This window comes from Durio zibethinus, chromosome 12 (genome assembly GCF_047325235.1).
Source record: "Durio zibethinus cultivar Kanyao isolate XHJ-2024 chromosome 12, ASM4732523v1, whole genome shotgun sequence".
In the NCBI taxonomy this organism is placed as follows: domain Eukaryota; kingdom Viridiplantae; phylum Streptophyta; class Magnoliopsida; order Malvales; family Malvaceae; genus Durio; species Durio zibethinus.
The window spans coordinates 20739579-20766894 of record NC_143173.1 but is presented as its reverse complement, the minus strand read 5'-3'; the positions used below and the strand labels follow the sequence as shown (position 1 = coordinate 20766894).

Below are 27316 nucleotides of genomic sequence, written 5' to 3'. Positions count from 1 at the left end.
CAGCTAGTTACCCTATAGAATCAGACTTTAAAGAAAAACCTATTTTCTGTTACTAGAATATGAAGATAGTTAGATGGACTTCATGGATAAATAGCAATTCTGCTAGAAGATTTTATGGATGCCCACATTATCCGATAAATTTATTGGTATTTCTTTGATATTTTTGCTAGTATTTCTTTAGTGTTTTTACTGGTATTTATTTCCTGATTTTTTTAGTGTGATTGTTGGCCAGTAAATTTACTAATTTTTTTGGTGTTTTTGTTGGAATTTATTTGCTGATATTTTTTTGGTGTGATTGTAGGGCATTGTTTGTGGATTTCATTTATGGTATGATTCTAAAATTTTTGAAAGAGTAAAAAAGATTATTCTGGAGCTAAAAAAAAAAGAGAAAAAGTTTTATATAGTCATGTTCAAAGTTTAAAATATGAAGTTTCAAAGTGGAAGAAAAATGTTGGTGAAGCTAATGTTATTGCAGAGAATATGCAGTTGAGGAGAGAAGTTAGTTTTTTTAGGTTGAAATTGAAAGAAAGCAATAAAATTACTGGTAGTGGACATGGTGGAGATGGCAACTAAAAAATAATTTGACTTATCTTATTCTTTTTTATGCTTGTGTTTTGTGTAATCTTTTTCAATGCCAAAAAAATTATGGAAACATAACTTATATGCTTGATAGTAGGTTAGGATTTTTATGAGGGTCTGTAAATATTTGTTAAAACTCTTATTATATCAATGACAATTGAATCAATATTATTAGCTATGAATTATATTGCTTTATGTTATTAGCTATGAAAATGTGGTTTAGTGCAATACATTTAACTTGCAATATGCAACTAGAAAGTAATCTGAAGCAATCTAATAATAAAGGTAATATTATAACAAAGCAATCTAATGAATGTCAACAAAAAATGTTCTTACACAACATTCAGTACAGAAAACATTTAGCCAATAAAAGGCTGAATAGAAAGTGTTCTTACAACATTAACAAGAAAAAAATAGTTAACATCAGTAGCTAACAGCAACAATCGATAGAATAGAATATCAACTTCTCAAATTTTTTATTTTCCTTTATTTCTTTTAGAAGCAAGAACTTGACTTTTTTTAGTGCCAATTACATCTTTAACAACATTTCTTTTGCCTTTGCTTGTCCCAACTGCTATCACTTTCTCACTTCTCAATCTAGGCTATTGATAGCATTTATCAAGTTATAATAGGTAATATTTAAGGAAATAAAATAATATATATATGTTTGGTAAAGAATCACTCACAGTTAAGATTTATCTCCTTGTTTTTAAGTTTGTATATAATCCATAATGTTGTAAGACTTTTGTCTTGCTTTTGGTAGCAACTTCAATAGTGTGCTTATCATTGTGACTTCTAATGCTGTTTACTAAAATTACTCTCTTCTTAGGGGTTGTTGTAGAAGAGTTTACTTTAATAAGAGACTTGTTTTTCCATCAATCATCCCATAAAGTCTCTTATCCTCATTTGAAAAACTTCTTTTAGTAGATCTTGTTGGCTTTTTAGACTTTAGTTTTGCATTTTTCATGGCAACAGAAGTAACAACATTAACTAGATTTGAAACTTTTGTTGAAACTAGAATGAAAAGTAGATCTAAAGTTGGAGTTAAAACTAGATGAAAACTAAATTTGAAACTGGATTTGTTGAAACTGAATTTAGGGTTTATATAGATACAATTGCAAATGTAGTTGCAATTGCAGTTATAGATGTAAAATCATTGATATTAGCTTAAGCAGATGCAGATGCACAACCATATCTGAGTGCAAAAACAAAAGCTGATACGAAAACACCATAAGCAATAGCTAAAGTAGTAGCATGGTTGTTTGGATCATGTGTAACTTCAATATGATCTATAATACTTGATGCACCTTGATCCATGTTCTGGTTTCTAAATCTAAGTACATAATAATCTTGCTATCATGGATAAAATAATAAAGTTGAATTAATGAGTTAAGGTACTTTAACAAGAGAGGATCCGTAATAGTACAATGTTTATAATAATAAATAAAAATAAAATAAAATAAAATTACCTTATTGCCTACCATAAGATAGCCTTTTTTGTTATGGTCTAGTTGATGATATAGTTTACATGTCATTATCACGCCTTTCTTAGATAGATTTATTGAATTGTTAGGCTTCTTTTTTCTTGGACTCATCATGATTTTTTTTTGCTGGTTTTTGGCTTATTTGACATCTTTCTAAACTTTGAGGGCAAAACATTATCTTTCGTCCTTGGTTTGGCCCAATCTTTTACCCCAGGTATAGGTCATAAAAAATTACTATAAGACTGTAGATATACTTTCTTATGATACTAATTAGACACAAAATCTTCAATATTTTCATCTAGATCTTTAATTGCCCATATGACATGTGCACATGGAATACCAAAAAGTTGATACATTCTACAACTATATGTTTTTTCATCAAGCTGGATAATGAACTTATTTACACCCACATCTATTTCATATCCACCATCTCTATTAAATGCAACTACATATTGTGATGCTATAATTGTATTTTTTTATCACTTTTATAATGTTAGGATCAATCACACCTCTTCATTTAAAGCATTTTTTCCAATTCTTACCATTAAAGACTTTTTTATTTCTTCAAATAAAGAATTATTTATTTTTTTCCTTGTATCTAGCAATGTCCCATTAAATGCTTCATATAAGTTGTTGTCAACCAACTTACATCTAGAATCTATGTTGAAAAAGGCTTTAACCATTGCTGCAATGAGGCTTATATTATGTTTACAATCGCAATCTCATTTTTTTCCTACAATTTCCTTATGTTTTCTTCAAATTGTCTAACCATTAAAGACTTAACAATTGTCTAAAAAGACCTTTTCATTTCTTCACCCCTATGTCCCCTCTTAGCCTAATTAACATATATGCGTAGCACAAAATCTATGTTCAGCATCAAGAAGTAATTTTGCAATTGCATTATCAAGTCCCCACACCATTTAGTTAGTTAAAGTATTTAGTACATAATTTAATTTGATTTTAACAATTCAATACATCTAAAAATAATTAATAATGAGTTAAAGTATTTAGTACATAATTTAATTTAAATCAACGTATAAATATTTGCCTTTTGTTATCTGTTATGGTTATCCATCCTATACCATATCCCAAAAACATCAGGTTTGATTTCAACAAATCAAGAAACCATTTCCATGAAGCTATGTATTTTACTTCCACCAATGTCCAAGCTATCAGAAACATTTAATTGTTTCCATCTCTACCAACAGCATATAGTAACTCACCTTTTATCAAACTTTTAAGTAACAACCAACCATTTAGTCCAAAAAAAAGTCTACAACCACTCTTTAAAACTTTTTTAAGTGCCCCAAAACATATGTAATACCTTTCAAATATAGGTAGAGTACTTGGCAATAGCCTATGAACTTGCATTTTTACTGTGCTGTCTTTATTAGTTTCTTTGATCACATCAGCATAATCTCATAAAAGTCCAAACTCATCCTTATAATTGATAATAACTTTATCAACCACATCTTTTTTAGCCTTTCTTATGATGCACTTCTGTATTTTGCATTATTAATAAAAAAAATCCTTCATAAATCTATTTTGTGTACAACTCAGCTAAAATAGCTTGACTCATCCTTGGGTTTTTAAAAATTTTATTGCATTCATGATTGTTATTGTAAGTTTTCACTTGAAATGACTACAACTTTTTGTTATATGCTGCGTAAATTATCCAAAGATATTATTTTGCAGCACACTTACCTCTAACAAAATTCTTATAGTTCTTGGCCCAAATGATACCCTTATTTGTCTTAATAGACAATAAGGACATAATATGTTTAAATTATTTTAAATTCTCAAACAATATACCTAACTCAATGTAAAGATTTTTTGTATTAGGATCATATATTAAAAACTTACTTCTCATCCTAGTAGCACCATCAATCATTTAATCCTCATCACTAATAGGCTCACTATACTCATCAGAATTATAGTACTCATTTTAATATTTGTCATTATCATCTTCATTAACTGATGAGGTTGAATCTAGTTCCATCTAAAGGTCATCCTTTTTACTGCTATTTCTATTAGCTATATCTTTAACTTCTACTTTAGCCACATCTTTATTTTCTACCCTTGTTGCCTTTTTTACCCCAACCACATCTTTATTTCCTACCCTTGCTGCTTCAACAACATCTTTAATTCTTACCCTTACTACCTCAGTTACATCTTTATTTTCTACCCTTACTACCTCAGTTACATCTTTATTTTCTACCCTTGCTTCCTCAGCCACCTCTTTAATTTTTATTTTTTCATTTTCTACTACCTTAGCTATATGTTGATTTTTTACCCTTTTATTTCTTACTGTATTAGCTACATGTTGATTTTCTACCATTTTATTCTATACTACCTCAATTACATCTTTCATTTTAAGTCCGATTAATAGTTCAGGAGCTAAAATAGCTTCATATATACCATGTACTATATACACATTAACTACACCTAGATCTACCATATATCTAATCATATCAAGCGTGCTTTTATCATCATTTACTATCATCAGGCTATCAGCTAGTGTTTTTCCAAGTTTTAAATACAATATCTCACTAATATTCATATACGTAACCTCATTACAAATGTCTAACAACTCAAAATAAGATATCTTATCAAGATCAACTGTCAATTCCTCTACTATCTTATTTATATATATATTAGATTACAATCATTACCAACAAAAGCCCCAACATAGTGAAATTGTAGAATACAATAATCAAAACCCATGCTGCAAAATCAAAAAAATTAAATTCTATCACAATAAACCCTAAATTTCAACAACAACAATTGATAAGTGCTATAAGAATCATTTTCAACAAAAATTTATGTTATAAGTATTATAAAAAACCCTAAATCCTTAACAATAAAATTACAGTTAATTTAAGTGTGTATGTCCTTTACATTGTTATCTAATTTCTATTATAATTTTTTACTTTGTTCTAAAATTTCTATTATAAGCTTTTACTTTGTTTTAACTAAGGATCTTTCTTTGAAATACAATTTTATTTTAAAATAGGTCTTTTTATGTGCACATTCTTGCTTAAAAGTTTAGCATGTTTTTCCTGTGTTATTTTATTCTTAGAATTAGAATTCACATGATTGACTTGATGTTGTTCTTTAGTAATGTTTTTGGTAAGATAATTTATAAAGTGGACTTGAGGTTGTGATCAACTTAAACTTGGTACTTTCATACATAACCTTATTTACAATCCTAACTGTAATGAATTATTAGTTTTTTTTTTAATTTTGTATGAAATAAATTTTATTTTTTATGCTGATTAATTGGCTTCACTTATGCTATAAATTAAAAAAATAGTGATGGGTGATCACTTGTGCTAACACTAGTAGAGCCCTAAGTGATGGACGAGAATTAAAAGGCTATATAAACAATTATGTCTAAACAAAATATGCCTAAATAGCAAAAACCTCTAACTATAAATTTGAGTAATTAAGAACAATAGTAGAAAATCCTAACTATAATTTCGAGCAATTAAGAACAACAACAAAAAATCCTAACTATAATTTTGACCAATTAAGGACAACAATAGAAAACCCTAACTATTATTTTGAGCAATTAAGAATAACAGTAAAAAATCTCAAATATAAATTTGAGCAATTAAGAACAACAGCAAAAAACCTTAATTATAAATTTGAGTAATTAAGAATAATAATAAAAAATCATAAATCAGAATATGCCTAAGAATAAAGAACTCAGAAACCCTAAACCAAAATATGACTAACTTTGCAGAACAACAAAAAACCTTCAATCACAAAATGGCTAACTATGAAAAATAACAGAACCCAAAATATGCAGACATATTATTCACCATATTATTCACCTTACAAAAATTTAACAAAAAAAAATAACGACCTTCTAAATTTTCGGAGCTCAAATGATTAAATCCTAAAAAAATCAATTCTTGAAGCGTAATTGATTGAACTAAATATTGATTAGCCTAAAATAGGGTTTAAAAAAATGCTTACCTCACAAAAATTAACTAATGAAATTGAATCGGTGATTGAAATAACTTGTTTGGGTGATTAGGGTTAAGGGTGATCTGCTTTAGGTTTGAAACTTTTTAGTTTTTTCTAATTTGGGTTAAACATAATTTTTTTTTGCTAAAAAACTTTTCATTTCTTTTTTTTAAAATTATAATAAAAAAAATTCAAATTATCATAAATTTGACTAATCAATTATTTCCTGTTCTTTTTATGTGTTATAATGATACTTAACATGCACATCTTTTTTATCATTGAAATAAATTTTACATTGTTATAAGTTGATAACGTTTGATCTTTATTTATACCCACCTAACCAAAGTACATTGTCAACTTCGCTATTTGTTAATAAAATATTAAATTTTAATAATTAAAATTTAATCTTTTAACCTCTTTAAATTGTAATAATAAAATTAAAACATAAAAGTTAGTAGTAATTAGTGTTGTTCATATCAAATCAATGTTTGGATCTATTTAAGATCCCCTTCTTTTATAGGCAATTAATGAATTTGTGACAACAAATTGACATGATATATAGCCAATTGTATGTTTTAAATTTCCTTTCATAGGTGGAGATAAGTGGAAGAATTGACGTTTACTCCATTTTCATTTGTTAAATTTTTGTCAAAAAAATTTTAAACAATTCATTAACTTTATGTAAGTAATTAAAAGATTTTTCAAGACAAAAGATCGATTAGGACATTAGATATGTGTTTGTGGATCATAAAATCAAAACTTTAATTGCCACATCATTAAATAGTTGTAAATCAGTAATTTATTTATTATATATATACATATATATATTATAGAGATTGAGAAAGATTAATTGGATACATTAAAGATAATATAGAATAACAACTTTCATAGCCTGAACAATGAACATAATGGCTTAACTTAATTTCGGGTTTTTCGGTATAAATTCTTTGTCTTATTGATGCCCACTAAAACATGTATTTGTTGCCCATTGCGGCCAAATTTTAATCTTAAATTTATTTTTTGAGATAAGTGAAATTAAACTCTTCGATTTTCAATTATCCTTATCTATCGTTCCTTAAGTTCTATTGATGGTATTTTTGGGTATTTTAGCTAGAAAGAAGTAGATGAGAATAAAGGAAATGACATCTATAACTTGTAACTAAAAAATACAATTAGGGGGCGTTGAAGTTATTGTTTCAGGACATGCTTTGATGCTTAAATCAATACCATGCCTGAGGTAGAGTTAAGGAAATAAGGAAGATGAAAGCAGTGAAGTGTGTGAGAGAAGTTTTCTAAAATTAAAGATAACCAACAAATGAAGATAACAAAAAAAAAAATTTAAACAAAACAGATAAAGAAAAAAATTAATCAACAAGATAAATAAGATACATATATATATATATATATATATACACACACACACACACACACATATATATATATATATATATATATATACTGGTAAATAAAAGTAAAAACATGAAATGAAGTGAAATAATAAATAATTCAAAGGAAAAAAGAAAGAAATTTTGAGTATTGGACTTAGAGCAAATATGAGCCCAACCAATATGGCCCTCAAACTATAGAGCATCTACATCTAATAGTCTTCCAAATATTTATGTTAATAGCATAGATACCATGATCATATAGATTTTGGCAATTGTTTGCTCGGTTAGTAGCTGTAGAAATTTTGGAAAAAATTTTAGTGACTTACTTTGCTTTTATGTTTTCTGTTGGTTACTTCTTCATGGCTAAATATAAGAGCTTTTTCTAATGCAAATGATGTTAATTTATGAATATTTACTTATGAAGAAATTATCAAATATACTGACAGTAGTGACAAATTAGAAATTTTATTTAGTGGTGCTTAGTTTAAATATATTAAATTATAAAAAAATAATCATAACAATGACAATAATAAAAAAAAAAACTAAAACTTCTACATCATGTCATAATTATTAAAAATTTTACAATTATCCAAGCAGTTTTATATTTTAAAAAAGTTACACAATAATTTTGTTACAAATACAATTGAATATATATTTTTTTCAATGTAGATAATTAAACTATTATTCAACTAGAGATGTTCATAGGTTGAGTCGGTTCAAGCTGAACTTATATTTAATATTAATAGCTTATATACTTGCTCAGGCCCAACTAGACTAAAAATTTCAAGCTTCAAAATTTTCTTAAGCTTAACCCAAATTAAAAAAATAAATCCCAATCCTACTCATTAAATTTAATTTATATAATAAAAAATAAAAAATATGATTCAATTAAGTTTAATGAAATTATATTTTATTCACATATATATAAATTATATATGTAAAAATAAAAAAAAATTTATCTAAAAGTAACAATTAAGTTTAATAAAATATATATAAATTTATTTTTAGGCTTATTTAAATTTTTTAATTTAAGTTTTAATTTTTTGTCTAAATCTTCATAAAACTTGGCCGGACCCTTAAATAGGTCTATATTCAACCATTGATCTTTTATTTGATTATGCATTTGAATTTTCAAAATGTTCATCACTAAAAATGCTAATTCTACTTTGACAATGAAAATGAGTAGAATTAGTAATAATCTCAGCAACAAATAAATTGGAGCAATAGGAATCTTTTTAGCTTAACTATTAATAAAACACATGATTGCATTTTTTTAGCTTAACTATGATTAGGACACATGATTTTATTTCATTTTATTTTAGAGGGGAATTAAGCTTCATTTGGTATTACAAGATTCCTCTATTAACTGACAATAAAATTTTTAGTTTTTATAAGCGAGATTAACAAAGTGACTAATTCCTACCACTTAAAGTATTTAAAAAAATAAAATACATACCACTTAAAGTATTTAAAAAAATAAATAATTAAAAAATAAAATACATATAAATTATTTAACTTCACTTAAAAAATTAAAAAACTTCAATCATAATTTATCAAATAATATCTCATTTGTTTCGCCCTTTTTATCTTTTCTTATACTTATATTTTGAAACATGTGCAGTCGCATTCTCTTATTTATATACACACGAAGGTGTCCTAGGTTGAAATGATTTACATTTGAAACTTTACTTTGTTCACATAAACTAAAATGCTGCTTGTTTAAATTATTTTATAAACCAATTCTTACGTGGTCAACCATCATTCTAGCTGTTTTGATTTGAGTACATATTGATAATGTTTCTCCTTTGTAACTATATGGTCGATATAGTTTCTTTCTCATTATCATCACTTCATCTTAAAAGAATTCCTGTGTTACTATTGATAGGAAAAAAAAAATGTTGTTAATGGTGCTTGATACTACAATTTTTTTACATTAAAAACATTTTTAATTGTCTTTTTTTTATATTTTTATATTATTTTTTCTATTTTTACTTGGGAAATTAAAACATTTAAAATATTCAAAATATTTTTTTCCTTTCTAACATAAAGAGAAAAACCGAAAATAGTTTTTTTTTTTTTTTAAATGGCAAGGTGTTAGCCTAAAAGCCAATAGCCCAAAACATTTTTAATTATCTAATTCTTTTGTATTTTATTATTTTTATAATAATTTTAAAATTTTTACTTGAGAAATTAAACCATTAAAAATTTTATTTAAAAACATTCTATTCTAACAAAGATAAAAAAACCGAAAATAGCATTTTTTTTTTAAGAGGGCAAAATATTAGCCCAAAAGCAAAAGCCCAAAACGTTGTTTTATTGAAAAAAAATAAAGCCTAAAACGTTTTAAAGCAATCTCGACCGTCGATCTGAGTCTTTAGACTTAAAACCGTTTATTTGTTCATGAAAAATTCATTCCTTTCGTCCTCAGTCTCACTTAGCTCTCAAAATCTCAATTCAGGTAAGGGACCCATTTTTCCTTTTACTCTAAATTTACCGTTTGTCTATGATTCTGATGCTCTACATTGTAGTTTTCATGATTTCATTTGCTTGAAAAGATGGTACTGATTTTTACATTTACAAAGCTTTGATTCATAATTTATTTTGCTTGTCGGGGTCTTTCTGGCATGTTTGGTTATCATTTTTGGCTGGCATTTTGATTATTAATTATGGGTTTTCTTCATTGTTTTTGACCATATGCTTTGATAAAATTTCTGAGAAGTTAAGATTATACTCTTGACTTGAATCTTTTGCCCGAGTAATTATTTTGGTTAGAAAATTTTATGACATGATTAGTGCGTGAAACTTTTGTTCTAGTAATTTTGGTTGGTTTAAAATAGTATTCATTTGTAGTTTTAAAAGATATGATTTTCATTGGGTTTCTGTTTGACTGGCTTCTATTGCCTGTTTGATTGAACAGATCAAAGAAAAGTTTTTGAAGGTGCTTTTCATTTTCGTTTATTATTTTTTATATGGTCATTTGATTATGACCTATTGAGTTTTCTTGATTTTTCTTGAATTTTTTATGATAAAATTATGGGAATTAATATTTTGTTAACATGGAGTTTAGATTTTGTTTTCTGTCTTGAATTAAATTGTTTTTTTTACTAAGATTGATTATTTTGGTGAGACCGCTATATTCCGAATTTAATCATGAGTTCTTTCCGGTAGTATGTTTGGTTGTGAATTTTCAGGTTGAGAATTGACGTCAGTTGAGTTTAAGGGCAACCTGGCGTGTAAAGCTCCTTTTGTGCGTGGGGTCCAGGGAAGAGTTGGACTCATTGGGTCTAATGAATTTTCATGCATGCATTATTTTATTATTATTATTATTGGTGTTGTTGTTATTGTTTAATGGGGTATGTAATGAACTAATGATAGTTTAGATGCTAGCTGGGGTTTGTTAGTTCTTCTTCGTTAATCATACTAAATATGTTCGGGAATGCTTTGCTTCAAAAAAGATTCCCATTGTTTGTGAAGGAAATAGCATAGCTTTGGGTTTTCATTGTCGATGCCCATATGAAAATTTAGTTTAGATATGAGTTGTGGGTCATTCGAGATTTAATCACTAGTTCTGTCCGGTAGTATGTGTGGATGTGAATTATCAGGCTGAGAATTGCTTTTGGTTGAGTTTATGCATTATTATTGTTGCTGTTGTTTAATTGGGCATGTAATGAACTAATGATAGTTTAGATACTAGCTGGGGTCTGTTTTTTGTTTATACGGGGGTTTATTAATCATACAAAGTATGTTCGGAATGCTTTGTTTTAAAAAAGATTCCCATTGTTCGTGAAGGGAATGGCATGACCATGGGTTTTTTGATTGTCAATATCTGTAAAATTTTAGTTCAGATATGAGTTGTAGCTCATTCAGTGTACTAAATCTGCTCGCCATGTTTTTGTCTAAGAAAATTTCAATTGGTTGTGAAGGAAATGCCATAATCTTACTTTGATACCATCTGTTTATTATTGCTTTATGTTTGATTCTGGGTTTGGTGCTATTTGTATAGTGGAATTGGGCATTACTGATCATGTGAAATGGGCATTATAGGTTTATATTCATTACAATCTGGTAAATTTTCAATTAGCAAAACACTAAACTGTAGGTGAACCTTTTTTTGACTATTTCTTCTTACTCTTAAGGACATTGGTTTCATTGTGAATTACTTTTCTTTTTGTTTTATAAATTTCCTGTTGATTACAGGTGCATAATGTTTCTCAAGGTGCAGTTGCCATGGAATGTCATAATTCCTGCTGACAGCTTGGATGACAAAGGCTTGATGCTTCAAAAGGCTATAGTGGTCCGCCTTTTGGATGAATTTGTTTGCAATAAGGCCACCAAGGATCTTGGATATTTCATGGCTGTAACAACTTTGGAGAGCATTGGAGAGGGCAGAGTTAGACAGAACACGGGATGTGCTTTCCCTGTTGTCTTCAGCGGAATTTCCTTCAAAATGTTCAGAGGAGAGATCTTGCAAGGGGTTGTACACAAGGTACTAAAACATGGAGTTTTCTTGAAGTGTGGACCAGTCCAAAACATCTATCTGTCTCATGTAAAAATGCCTAACTATCAGTATGTGCCCGGGGAGAATGCTATCTTCATGAACGACTAGCACTCAAAGATTGAGAAGGATGTTGTCATTCAATTTATTGTGATCGGAACAAAGTGGATGGAGGCAGAGAGCGAATTCCAGCAATTGGTGAGTTTGGAAGGTGACTCCTTAGGACCAATTTCCTGAATATAACTTTTGTTCACCTCTGTATGTATTCGGATGCGCTTGCTATTGCTTTCTTAGGAAGCAGTTGACGGTAAAGAGTGTTGCATGTTGAATTATTCTAGTAGTTATTGTAAGTACGGTTGTTGAAGTCTAGAGCTACTGTTTGATGTTAATGTGGTATAGCTTTTGAAAACTTCCAACTACATTGTAATTACTTGATAATTTTAAATCTGATACAGTAATACAATATGAAAATAATACGAAAGAAGATAAAATAGCGATACGATTTAAAATTTTAACAAAAATTATATATAAATTTGATAAAAATATAAAAAATGTATATTATGTTTTGCATGTCCATAAAAATTTGAAAATAATTTTGTGTTTTATACGTGTTTCATACGGCATAAATACAATACAAATACAGGAATGGCTAAGAACAAAAACCATGTAACTTCACAATTTTAACACGTCGGATTTCTCCTAATGCATGCAATTCGCTTTCAAAAGCTTCTTCCAAAGTAGCTAGACCTAGTAATGCTGGGTGGCTGTCAAATTAATTTATTTTAATATTATATATAGCAGTAGTCCGATTGCTATAAACTACTATATATATATATATATATATATATATTTTATTTTGCCAGCCTCACCGCCACAGTTTTGCTCCCTCAGATATAAGCATCGAGCAAGCAAGCAAAGACAGCTTAAGCAATTGGCCTCAGTTTTAGCGAGAAAAGTTGCTACGAGTGTTCCGTCGAAAGAGGAAAATTCCCTTACTAAAAGTTTTAGCGAGGTAAATGATTTTTGTGTAAAAATACTTTAGCGATGGAAATTTTATCGCTAAAGTCTTTTCACACAAAAATCATTTACATCGTTCAAATTTTTAACGAAAATCATGAAAAATTTTGTTGCTAATATTATGTTATCCATCATAAAATTTTTCATCACTAAATATTTTAGCAAAGTAAATGATTTTGTGTGAAAATAATTTAGCGACGGAATTTTTTCTATGGAACACTTGTAGCGACTTCAAGTTTTTCAACAAAATATTTCGTGGCTAAAGTATTTTCAATGTAAAATTCATTTCTGTTGCTAAAGTATTTCAACGCAAAAATCATTTCTTGCTAAAATTTTTTGTTTTATAGTTTGATTTTAGTATATATTATATTTAAATTTAAATTTATTTAATTAAAGTGACATTGTAAGGTTTTTTCATACCAAAAGGTTAAAAATAATTATGAAAAAAAAAAACAAATATAGCAAAAGTTTAATAAGTGTGTTACATGTTAAAAAAATAACACGTTTTGGACCATCTAAATAGATTGATGGACAAAAAAAAAATGAGATGGCCACAGAAAATAACCCTAATGTAAAAAGTTTAGAACTATCCCAAACCTCCTTAATAAAGGTATATGAAACTTGGAACATTGATCATAAAATTCAATGGAAACTAAAAGATCACAGGAAAGGAAGTTACATCAAGTAATTGATTGCGTTGAATGTCCAACCACTTAGCCTTTGCAAAAGATTGCATACGTCCTTTCATGCAATTGTGCCGACCGGCTTCTTGTCTTGTTATGCTGCAAATCAGATATAAGTGTGTGTTTATATATGCAACTAATCATCATGCACAAATCAAAACCAAACCCGATAGCTAAGGTTTTAGAAATTTGTAGGTTAAACCAAGAGTGGCTCCCTTAGGTGTTCCAGTGTACACACAGTGCCAGCTTCAAGATCAATCTGGCCAGGGCCAGTATGTTACTCTAGAAAGCTAGAACTATTGGCATGGCTATGCCAAAAGCTTAAGTGGATTATCGCTTGGAGCAATGCTGAAAATGAGCCTAACAAGATGTTGATCTTAATTCCCATAGTATATTAATTTCATTTTCAATTGGTATCGCAAAATTAACTCTATTTTATTTTATTTCAAATTCATTCAAATGTTGTGGTAATTACGTTGCATTTTTTGACAAAAAAATAAATAAATAAAACCAAACTACACCATTTAGAGCTTTGAAATAATTAATTATCTATCAATTGCAGGTCTATACTGAGATCACCGAATGCAACAAAGATACTGATTGGGCTGAAATCAAAAACAGTCTTGACAAATCCGGGAACGAAAGCGCCGACCGTAGTAATTCCAAATACTCGTTCGAGGCTGTAATCAAAACCGGTTCTACGCCAACAATGACGGCAACAATCAGTCGTGCTTAAGCTGGCTTTGCTTGCTACTCGATGCTTATCTGAGGAAACTGTGATGTTGAGGCTGTCATATAGGAGTAGAAATTGGACTACTACTATATATAATATTAAAATATATTAATTTGACAGCCAGCCAGCCAGCATTACTAGCCCTAGCTACTATCTAATGTATGTGTGCTTAGTTTGTCTTTATTATTTGTAATATTTCAAAGGCCTGTGAATTAATTATGTCGTGTCTATATATGGCCATGACTATTTGTAATATTTCAGTCATTTTTTATGAATAAAAAATTCAAAGCTCAGATCGTAATTAAATTATAAAAAACCACTTAAATTCTTGATATTTTTATGAAATTAATGACATTACAATATCAAGTAAGAACATGAAAGTTATGAGATTTTTTGTCTTATTATTTTGGAAACTTTTATATAGAAATATGAGAAAATAAATATGGTGACAGACTTAGTAGGGAAGAAGTGGATTTTTTTTTCTTGTATGCAATACAAATAAAATTTTACAAAAATGATGTCATTTTGTATTATCATAGCAAAAGAAATGCAGAAAAACTAAAATAATTTTTTATTATATCCAACTAAATCTTTAAATATTATATTTATTTATTTAACTCTTATTTAAGTGAAAATCATTAAAATTCATTATTTTTATCATGTCAGCATCTACTGTATCAAAATTTATGTAGCGCACACATGACAAAAAAATGGTTCTATAAATTTTGATGTGGCATGTCGTTAATAAACCATTACAGGGGTTTTGGTTTTTAGTAATATTTTTTTTTAATGTTTAGCGGCGTTTATAAGCGTCATTGAAAGATTTGTGACGTTTGCGAAAAATGTCACTCAAAGTGTCGGCTATACATGCGTCACGAAAAATAGCGATGTTTTCGAAAAAATGTCGCCATTTTTTACGGCATTTTTATCTTTCAAACGCCGCTAAATTAGTTGCGTTGTTATGAGAAAAATGCTATTGCTTTGGTGGTATTTATAAATGAAACCGCCGCTACTTTAAAGGCATTTGTATATGAAAATACTTTCATATTAACGACGTTTGTATCTTTGAGACGCTGCTAATTTAGTGACGTTTTTATGAGAAAAATACCATTGCTTTGGTGGCATTTGTATAAAAAACATCACTTATTATTGGCATTTACCGGTAAGAGTGTCGTTACTTTTAGTGACATTTTACGATACAAACGCCACTAAATTATTCATTTAGTAACATTGTTAAACGCAAACGCCGTAATTATGTAAAAATATATTTTTTTTAAATTTTTGTTAATAACTTTTAATTTCATTAAAGAGCTTAAATTCAGAAACTAAAATTAATATAAATTTAATTCACGTTTAAATATGCATATAATTAATACAAATTTTAATAATTAGTATAATAACATTCAAATATTTTTAATACATTAAGAAAAAAATTAAAATGTATGAAACGGATAACTGCATACATTTTGCTGGCTGCCAATTGATGAAGAAAATTTTTCACCTTGGTCACTAGCGTGCTCAAGAACCTACTAAATAATACCATACAATTTTTAGCACTTCATTGTAAGGTTTTTATATATTTAAAAATTTAAATATTTACTAAATATAATACCTGAGTTGGTGGAGCACCAAGATCTTTTTTCTAAAATTGTTGTTGCACAAAATTCATAAGATGATCGAATCGATCATGCAACTGCTGAAATTTTGCATGCTCTTACTTCATTCTAGCACGTTCTTCCTCAATTTTGGCATGCTCTTATTCTCTTTCTGCTTCCATTTGCTGAAAATGTTGTTGCATAGTTTACAACTCCCTTCTCAATATTGAAATGTCTCGTGAAGACTAACTTGCTGAGGATGTAAATTGCTGAGAGCTATGTCCATAGTAGACAGATGGTGTTGACCCAATCCAAGGCTTTCGACCTATCCATGCTTTTCTTTTCTAGCAATTTCTATGAATATCCAATTTTTCATTTCTTGCATGTTAAGAGAACTATCAGATGTTACTTCAATCTCAGCAGTCATTTTCTCCTTCGCTTTCTCTTGTGAATTTGTCATATACAACTATTAAGTTTTCCAACTTAATTGATAATATGTTAAAAAGAGTAAATATTTACTTTTTGTTAAAATAGATGATACAAATTATCATAATTTCTTGTGTTTCAATATTCATGTAACATCCATCTTTTTTATGTGTGTTACGCAAAAAAGTTTTACACGTCTAATTGTATCGCCCATCTCATTCTTCTATACAAAAACAAATGTTATTTGATAGGATACATATTAACTGTAACTTATTCATGCATATCAAGCCTGTCAATTACGTATTAACATTTCGAATAATTTTAATCTCATATATTTATATTTTGGCCTCGTAATAACACAATACTCTTAAACATACGCAAACAATAAAAGCATTTTAGGCTTTCACACATATCGATCATGGAAACCATATTTAATTATTTTCTCCCTGTTTAATATCAAGGATTGAAGCCATTCAATATGTTGAACGCCATCCAAAAGTTTATTTTGTATATTTGCCTTTTATATGTAAAAATAGTCTCAAATAGACATAAATGACAACTTTTTTTCCATATCAACTATAGAAACCAAGTTCAATCAATCAGACAAGTTTAATAACAAATATTGAAGCTATCCAAACTGTTAAAATACAATAATTACAACAAATTTATATTTTTACTGAAATACATGTAAACAATAACTTTTTCATACATATCATTCATGTGAACTAAGTTCAAAACTTTCGATAAGTTTAATATCATGTATTGAAACTATCAAAACTATTAAAATAGAACAATAACTGTTAATTTGCATATTTACCTTTTAATAGCAAAAAAAGTTCATTCATTGGAAAAAGTTTATTATCATAAACTTACTATTTCTTTTTGCTTTCTTGCAAAACTTTATGATCCACTTGTGTGGCTATATTTCTGTTGCTTTCTGCTACCAATCCCAATCTATTTTCTTTCTTGTCATAAAAAATAATTGCGTATATGATAAAAATACAAATATTACCAACTTAAACTATAAAACACTTTCATCATTTCATTCTACTATACAAAGTTATAAACTAGTATCTCTTTTTTTCTTGAGAACCAAAATCTAACTAATTGTTCATATTGCCACCTAATCACATTACAGGATAGATTTCCCATCATCGCCTCTACAGAAGTATTTCGATCAAAATACTTATTCTTTAAACTATGTTTATTGTCATAACGTCTAGATTTGATGACCTATTGCTAGATATTGACTTGAGTAGTCGCGATCAATCTTTTTTTGTTTAAGTGCAATTGGCCACCTAACCGAATATATCCCTTTTAAAGAGGAATCCTAAGTTCGACTTAGGTATCTCTAAATGGTAAATTCAATGTTTGCGGAACCAAGACTAGGTTTGAGAGTATGATTACGTGTGAGAAAAGTTATAGCACCTTTACAACGCCCATCAAAAGATGGTACCAGCTTAATTTTGTGTTATCCAATAAGCCTTAAAAATTATCAAGTAATTAATTATTGAAAATTATTCTTAATTGACTCCAACACTTTTGGCAAAAAATAAAAAAAAAAATTTCACCTCAAAGAGTATGCAAGAAAATTATTGTTTCATTTGCAAAGCCTTCATCGTTAGATTATCTAACATTAAAAAAATTTCCAAGGAAAGAAAATAAAATAAAATAAAATAAAATAAAGAATAATGATTCGACTTTTGATATAAATTATTTTCTTTTCATTTTATATATAAAAGAAAACTCATTCCTAGTCAAAGTCTAAACTAAGACTTGATATCGAGCTAACACTTGAGAAATTATCAACTTAAAGTTTGAAGTCAATCCAATTCTTTACTTGTTCTTATCTTATTTATAAAGTACTAAGCTAAGACTTGGGAAATTATTTGCATTTTATGTTTGGATAAAACAAGCTACAAAGCAAAAAAAAAAAAAGATCTTGAGCTAAGAGTTGTGCAAAAAATATTTCTATTTGTTAAAAAATGTGACATATACAAAATTTAAACAAAAAATTACAAAAATTATTCAAAAAGAAAAAAGAAAACTATCCTTCAAGTTACTCTTTAGGAACCGGTGTCTAAAGTTCACTAGCTTGAGTCTTTAAATTAGGTTTCCCACCCTGTAAAGCCTTAGTTTTTACTTTAAAGGTAGGATTCACAGTAGCTTTAATCCCTATGTCTTCTTCATCCTTGACGGCTTCAATAGGTGCCACAATCTGTTGAGATTTCAAGCTGTTGATGTTGATCAAGAACAAGTCCAGATCAACATAAAAAAACTTCACCTCTTTCAATGCTAAATCGAAAAAGCTGAAGATTTGGTTCCAAGCAAAGTCATGTTGTAGAACTTGTTGGACTTGAGAAAGTTTTGCATAGCTTACTGCTCATCCTTCTTTGTAGCTTTAAGCTTTCTCTTTAGCCTTTTTACCTCGACCAATGCCTCACCCAGCTTAAGGTCTAGTTGTTATTGTAAGAACACAATCGTGGCTTTTTAAACTAACATGTCCTCAAGCTTCTAACTCAAGTTTTTGACATTTTTGCTAAGCTCATCATTGGTCTTTCTAAAATCAACATTGAAGGCCTTAAGCTTCCTTATCATCTCCATTTGGCTATTAAAGTCCCATGTATAGGTCCTAAGGTCATACTCAATCTTTAAATAATAAATAAGAGTTTTATAGTAGTGCATCAACCATGACTAGCATTTTAGGAGATAGAAGTAAAAAGCCAATCAAATACTAGAAAAAGAAAAATCTAGCTTAGTGATCATGAAATAACATGAATGACAAAGACAAAGATAGAATTAAACCGAGCTTAGAGATGTACAAACCTTTTTTAAAGAGGGTGACCTAAATGATCTTTCTCACCACTTCAAGGTCCTCATAGGCATTCTATAAGGAGTTAAATTTCATGTTGATTGCCACCCTCTTCGAGGTGGGCTGAAGCTCAACCACTGGCTACGAAGGAGAGGCCTTGATCTTCTACCTTTCTTGAGCCTTTTGGGCCGTGCTCTTCTACTTAAGCTTTTAAAGCATGACAAGGCTTTTGTCACCAACGTAGATGGGTTAAAAAAATGGTGGACCTATTGTTTTAATACCCCTTGAAAGGGCATCTAGTTGAGGAAGGCCATACCCTTTATTCTTCCTTTGGAAAACTGAACAAAGTGGGACATATCAAAGGCTCCACCTCAGCCTACAATATTTACAAAAAAAAAAATCAAACTAAAAGTTATAATAAAATTTCAATGAATAAGCATGGTGTATAAAATTACCTTACACCTACTCCAATACTTAATCTCTTTAAGAACATTAGGGAAGGTAAGCTTGTAAACATCAATTATTAATTTCTCCTCATAGAAAAGTCCATTATTATGTCCTAAGCACTTAGCTAGTATATGGTTAAGAGGCAACTTTGGTTTCATAAGAAACATCAGGCCCATTATTATTTTTCCAAACCTTTTTAACCTTTTCTATATAGAGGAAAAGGACCTTCTAAATTTTTATTAAGCTCAAATAGTTGGCAAAAATCTTTTTAAAAGATGAGTTGTCACATAAAACTAGCACTTAAATGTGCATACTTCTTTACCACAAAAAATTTTCTAAATAAAGGGATGGTGGGAACTAATCCTAACTTTCTGTAAAGAATAATAAAACCTACTATGTACCAAAAAGCATTTCAAGTAAATTAAGTGATAGTCAAATTATAAGATAAAAAAATTTCTCTAATAAAAAAATGTAAATGAAACCTAACACCAACCACTATAGACTCTTAGTACACCCAAATTTTATTAGAATTGAAGGTGTAGTGATCCGATCTTTGAAGGTCGATGCTAGTATACTATGCCCCTTTATGAGAAAGTCAAATTTGACATTCACCATAGAAGAGTGATGAACCAAGCACAAATTAGGGTAGTCCGTAAGATTAACATTGCCCTTTAAGCTCTGCATCACCTCATTTGGGGTTATACCTAATGGGCAAGGGATGTAATAAGGGGGGAGGCCTTCATCATCATTGTTCTAGATGACCTATGCCTTTCTTTCACCTTTATCGCCTTTTTAGCTTGGTCAAATACCTCCACATGCTCCAAGTTCTAAGGCTGCTTGGTTCTAAAAGCCTTATTACTTGATTGCTCAGCTTTTAAAAAAAAATAGGCCCCTAAGTTTAAACAGAGGTTGAACCTCTATTACGTCAAAGGAAGAAAAAGATGATAAGGAGTCAAAAGACTCCTTAGCCTTAGATAATGAGTTAAAGTTAGACTCTGAGCTTGAATTATTAGATTGTTGAGAAAAATAAGAATGGTAAAAAGGTGAGAGGGATAAGAATGATAAGAATTATCAAGAAAAGAGGTAAAAAAAAAAGAATAAAAGTCAGCCAAAAGAGCCAGATTGATCACTGATGTTGATGCTAGAAGATTTTAAAGGTTAAAATCAATTACAGTAAAGAGTTTATCCATCTCATAATAAATTCATTCTCCCATTGCTCATCCATTGTCCTCAATATGTTTCTGGCCTTTAATAGACATTGGATTTGACCAATAGGCAGCTCAATGATAGTTCCTTCTTACAATGACAAAGGAGACATGATCATCCGAATAGAAAACTTCATAGCTGAATTGACTTCTCTTTACTTCTACCCTAAAGTTATCAAACATGCTAGAATTAAAAGACATAATGAAAAAGAAAGAAAACATACCAAAAAGTTTGAGAGTAAGAAAGTCGGTTGAAAAAAAGATAAAAATATTAGAGGTCGATTAAATTCAATTAGCTTAAAAACTAGAACCCTGTGAAGTAAGACACTGATGCCAAAAAAGGCCACTTATATAGCAAACTCAAATATCATATGAATATTTCTAAGATTAAGTAACATTATCATAATGATTACTAAAGATGACCTTTTACATTTTCAGTCGCCATACATTTAATTGTCAAATATTCTCTCTCATCAATAAATACAAACCAAACTGCATGATAGGCATTTTGGTCATTTCACTATAAATTTTACTGTTTAGAATGACAAATGATTACATTAGCTATATATCTGCAGCATGTTAGATTTGCATGGTTTATCTAAAAAAAAATCCACAACAAAAAAAAAATTTACAAGTCTCACATCAGCCATCAAGATAAGAAAACAACACATAAATCAAAAAATATTACAAGTGTGATGTCAGTCACATAAAAAAAAATCGATAACCCTATTACAAACCTAACCAGCATTACCCTTATTCATATCAGAATTCACTACATACCATCTCAGTAATATGAGGTCAGAACAACCATCAAATAAAATATTTTCCAAAGCATATGCTTAACTTAAAACTCAATCTTTATTAGGACAGATCAGATCGAACCAACTTATGATCATTAGTTTGCTACCTCAAACTGCTCGATGGGGGGATAGAATGTTAAGGGTATTTTTAAGGCCAAAGAGCAAACAAGGCATTTTCCCCCCATTTGAAAAGGTCAACAAACAGTCATAGGCATTTTAAAATTTTAGACTGAGCTAACGTGTCAGCCAATCTAAATTTACGGGTCCACGTAAGCTTAACCACCTCATCAGTATACAGGCTAGACCTCTTTAGGTGCTAACTTATCACACCCTGAGTGGATGGTTAACATTTAGCTCAACTTAGGCCTACTAGGTCATCTCTAACCATAAGGTTGACCTCAGGCAACCTAAGTTGCCTATAATCTTCATATTACAAGAATAAATAGCACCATCTAAGTACCATTTTCTCATCTTGCTTTCTCTTTTTTCTTACTAATATAGACACTAAATTTTATTTAGGTTCTTTAGATTAGGCCTCAATTTTTAATTTTTAATTTTTATTAAAATTGTCGTAACGTCTAGATCCGGGGATCTATCGCTAGACATTGACTTTTAGGGAGTCGCCACCAATCTTTTTTATCTAGGTGCGATTGGTCACCTAAGGAATCTATCCTTTCAGGGAACACCTAAGCTTAAGGGTCCCTAAAAGAATAGGTTCAGGTCTGCTAACCAAAACAGGATTCGGGAGTTCGGTTACATGTGAGGAAGGTTATAGCACCCTCACAACGCCCATCAAAAGATGGTACCAGCTTAAATTTGTGTTATCCAAAAGCCTTAAAATTTTACCAAGTAATTAATTATTGGAAATTATTCTCAATTGACTCTAATACTTTTAGCAGAAAATTGAGAAAATTTCCTCACCTCAGGAGTATGCAAGAAAAACTATTGTTTCACTTGCAGAGGCTCCGTCGTCGGATTATTTAAAAAAAACAAAATCAAAATTAAGATAGAAAGGAAGGAAAGAATGATTTTTTTTTTTTAGGGAAAATTGATACTTTCAACTTTTCCCTAAAAATATTTTTTTGAAATTTATTTTTGAGGAAAATTGATACTTTCAACTTTTCCCTAAAAATATTTTTTTTTGAAATTTATTTCTGAGGAAAATTGATACTTTCAACTTTTCCCCAAAAGTATTTTTTGGAAATTTATTTCTAAGGAAAATTGATACTTTCAACTTTTCCCTAAAAATATTTTTTTTTTGGAACTTTTGATTTTTTTTTATTTAAAGAAAAATAGAAAAATAAAAAAAAATAAAAAAAGAAAAGTAAAACAAAACTAAAAATAAAATAAAGATAAAAAGAATATTAAATAAACCTAATCTAATAAATAAAAATAATAAATAAACAAATAAAACAAATAAAAATTCAAAAAAAAAAAAAAAAAACCTGGAGCGGCTCGGCTATCGGCGCGGCTCGGCTCGGCTCAAGGAAGAAAAACGGCTCGGGGGAGCGGCTTGGCGGCTTGGATCGGCTCGGCTCGGCTCGGCTCGGAGGGGGGCTGGCACGCGCGGGTCAGAATCGGGTCGACGCTCGGGTCGGGTCGGGTTACGGCAAAACGCGCGGATCTTCTGGGTTACTTAAGGCCAAAACGACGTCGTTTTGGGAGGGTATAAAAGGCACCTTCCTCCGTTTTTCGACAGAACGCTCCCCCCTCTCTCTCTCTTCTTCCCTTTTTCTCTCTCTTCTCTCTAGAAAATGAAGAACACCGGTGCCGGATTCTGGAAAAATTCGTCGAAATCTGGAAATTTAGCCGGAATTTCGTCGGAAGTTCGTCGATTTCTGGGATTAGTCGCCGGTTTCTGGGATTAGTCGCCGATTTCTGGGATTCTTCACCGAAAACTGGGCAGGTCGTCGGAAACTTCAAGGTTGGCCGGAGATTTGGCCGGAAAATTCAAGTTTCGTCGGAAAATTCAATCGGAAACTGGAATTTCCAGAAATTCCCAGAAAAAAAAAATCGAAAAATCTTCAAAAAATTTCTTTTAGCTCCCAGAACACTCCTAAACCCTTTTTAGCCTCCTATACGCCTCCTTTACTCTCAAATCAGTAGCTTTTTCACTGTTTTCTGTGTGTTTTTGAACTGTTCCAGGAGGTGCTTTATATAGGGATTGATCAGGAGTTTCTGATCAATCCCAATTCCTCCTTAGACGGGAATTCAATCTTTGAATCCCACTGGACTCTTCTGATTGAATTCCCACTTCCAATGGGATTCTTCAGCCTTCAATCTCAGCCCTCCAAAATCAAAATAAAAACAAAACTAGATAATTAGAAAAGAAAATCAAAAATTAAAAATTAAAAATAATATCAGATAATTCGGGAAAAAGAAGATAGAATTAACAGATGATTAAAAAAAATAATAACAAATAAAATAAGATAAACCCAAAAATATATTACACAAAAAAAAAATAATAATATATAACTGTATAAATAAAATACATATAAATCTAATCTGAATAAAAATAAATAAATAAATAAAGATATACATAATAATAATAATAATAATAATAGAATACATAAAATACAAAAGAAGAAGAAAGAAAAAAAAATATACAGGATTGAAATGGGCCTTACCCATTTGGGTCAGGCCCAATTGATCTGGGCCCGGACCCAATTGGGTGTCTACAAAAATTAATAATTAAATATTAAATATGATGATAATAATTAAAAAAAAAAAGAGATAAGGTAAGGCACATAACACCAACCTACCCCAATTGGCCCTGAGCCTTAAGCACCTTACAAACCCTATCCCATACCATACACCATACCCTATCTCCCTTACTCCACCTGTCATCATCCCTAGCAGCGTGAAGTATGGTAGACAGGTGGGAGAAACTCCCTATTGAGCTCTATAAATAGAGCTCCAAAGAACAAAAAAAAAAAAACCTTATTAGAAACCTGGCCCAAGAAGACCTTACTAGAAAACCCTCTAGACCTGGACATTTTTAACCTTCACCCATCCCACTACCTCATCACCAAGCCAAAAAGCACCTTAGACTACTATCACTGCCCCAGTGCCAAGACCTTAATGATAGAAACCCTTACTTATACCAGCACTACCCACATACACACACTCTACCCACCAGTGTCTAGCCAAAACCCAAGCACCAAACAAGCCCCTTGTGATGCCCACCACCATAGCCAGCACCAAGCCTTTCACAACCCAAGCACCATTTATTTTCCCTGTATGCACTAGTCGAACCTCCTATTCAACCATCGTAAAACCCCCTAAAAGACCTAACCCCCACCAATCGTATCACTTGCATTGGTCAAATCCTTCCTTTAGCCATCCTTCAAACTACCAAACAACCTAACCCACCTAAAAGAAACCAAAAAAGAAAAATCTTTAAACCCTTTCAAAGAAAACCTGAAAAAAAAAATGAAACCCTGCTAAAAAAAAAAAAGAAAAATCCTCAAACCATCAAAAAGCCAAACACTAAAAAGACTAATCAAAAAAAAAAAAAAAACAAAATAGTTCCCTGGTAGGGAACCCAGCATCGGATATTAAAAAAAATCATCAAAGTCAACATAAATAATAAAAAAAAAGCTTTCTTTTATAAGAACTTTGAAGTCCAATCTAGAGAGATAAGGGTAGCTTTTAGTAAAATAGAGGTCATATCTAGAAAGTGGGTGTTAAAAAGAGTTTTTTGGGAGCTTTTGGGATTTTTCGACCACCAATGACCACTGGCACAGCTATCGGCAAAATTGATAGTGGTTGATTCTCGAGCTCTTTTTTTCTGTTGAGAGAAAAAGGAATTTTTTTTATAAAAGGATTAAATGTGCTAAACAAAAAAAAAAATTTATATAAAAGGTCAAAAGGCAAAACAATGTCGTTTTAGGCAACAAGCATCCACGTGTGGACTCGAACTCGACCTTAGATCCACATATACCTACCTGGTGCCCCAAAGCCCAGATGCTTGTCGGTCCAGCAGGACCAGTGTTGAGTAGACTATTGATTGATCTGGTTTAGGTAAAAAATTTTTTTTTCTAATTTTATTTATTTATTTATATTTTAATATTAGTTTTTATTAGTTATGCATGTTAAATTAAATTTCCTTAAATAAATTTGTTTATATAATAACAATAATAAATAACAATAAATAATGAAGAACAAGATTTAAATTTTTTATAATTATAAATTCCATTAAAAATTAAAATAAAACCTTATAAAATTATAAAATAATAAAATAACTAAATAACAACAACAACAACAACAACAACAATAACAATAATAATAATAATAATAATAATAATAATAATAATAATAATAATAATAATAATGAAAATGATTTCAAAACTTTTTTTTTCTTAAAATTTTAAAAATAAAAAAGAATAATAACCAAAAAATGATGAATAAAAGAATAAAGAATATAAAAAGAGTGATAATGAAAATAAAATAATAAAAGAGATTTTTTTCCTACCTAAATGATGGATGAAATAACAATTGCCTTTTAAAATAATAATAATAATAATAATAATAATAATAATAATAATAATAATAATAATAATAATAAAAATAATTTTACCTAAATGTTAGGAAATTATTAAATAACATAATAAAAACAAATAAGTAATAAATAATAATTATAAATTTTTATTAAAAAAAAGAGAAATATATGAAAATTTTTAACTAATTTTTGAAAATCATAAAAACCAAACTTGCTTGAAAAGCCTCTCTAGATATTGGACATTTTTAGAGATGTTCACATTTTTTTAAAACCCTTAAAATCCTAAAATCCAAAACCCTAAGTCTCGAAAACCTAAATCCTTAAAACCTAAAGCCCTAAAATTTCAAAACTCTAAAATTGAAACTTTAAACCCTAAAATCAAAACTCTAAAATGCAAATCCTAAAATCCAAACTCTAAAATCCAAAACCCTAAAAATAGAAACCTTAAAATCAAAACTCTAAACCTTTGAAACCCTAAACTTTAAAAACTCAAAAACCTAAACCTTAAATTTCAAAACCCTAAAATCTAAAACCTTAAAACTCAAAACTCTTCAAACTTTTGAAACTCTAAAATTTTAAAACCCTAAAATTTGAAACCTTAAATCTTAAATTTCAAAACCTTAAAGTCCACAACCCTAACACTTGAAACACCAAAACCATAAAACCTCGAAACCCTAAAATTTTAAAATCAAAACCCTAAAACCCAAAACCTTAAAACCTTAAAATCCTAAAATGAGACCCAAAATCTTAAAAATCCATCAAGACCTTAAATCTAACGCAAACCCTAAATCAGACTTGCAACCTCGAATAATCACCCGAAAATCATTCAAACTTTAAAGCCTCGACTTAAACCTAAACCCTAAAACTATACCTAAATTTCTAAAGGTACATATGAAAATCTCACATGAAGTAATCTATTCTAAATGTCGTTTAGAAGATAAGGTATTTAAAAAATTTTATTTCACTAAGTTTTTCGCATGAGTCCTTAACCTGCAATAATAATGGAATTAAATAAAAAAAATTTTAAAATGGGATATTAAATATAAAGAGTCACACCTAAACTCTGCCTAAAGGTTAGGAAGTCTAAGTGGTTTCATTATGTTTAAAAACCTGATTTCAAAATGACATCTCATTATCAAGCATATCATTCATTGGCATATATGCATTTATTTATTGTTA

General features: G+C 29.5%; 1 pseudogene across 1 annotated transcript; it reads left to right on the top strand.

Moving 5' to 3' along the window:
* The first annotated feature begins 10678 nt into the window (after positions 1 to 10678).
* On the top strand, positions 10679 to 12334 carry LOC149515876 (DNA-directed RNA polymerase V subunit 7 pseudogene; annotated as a pseudogene). The gene is made up of 2 exons (XR_016326288.1): positions 10679 to 11518; positions 11621 to 12334. The product of XR_016326288.1 is annotated as a DNA-directed RNA polymerase V subunit 7 pseudogene (transcript).
* Positions 12335 to 27316: the final 14982 nt, after the last annotated feature.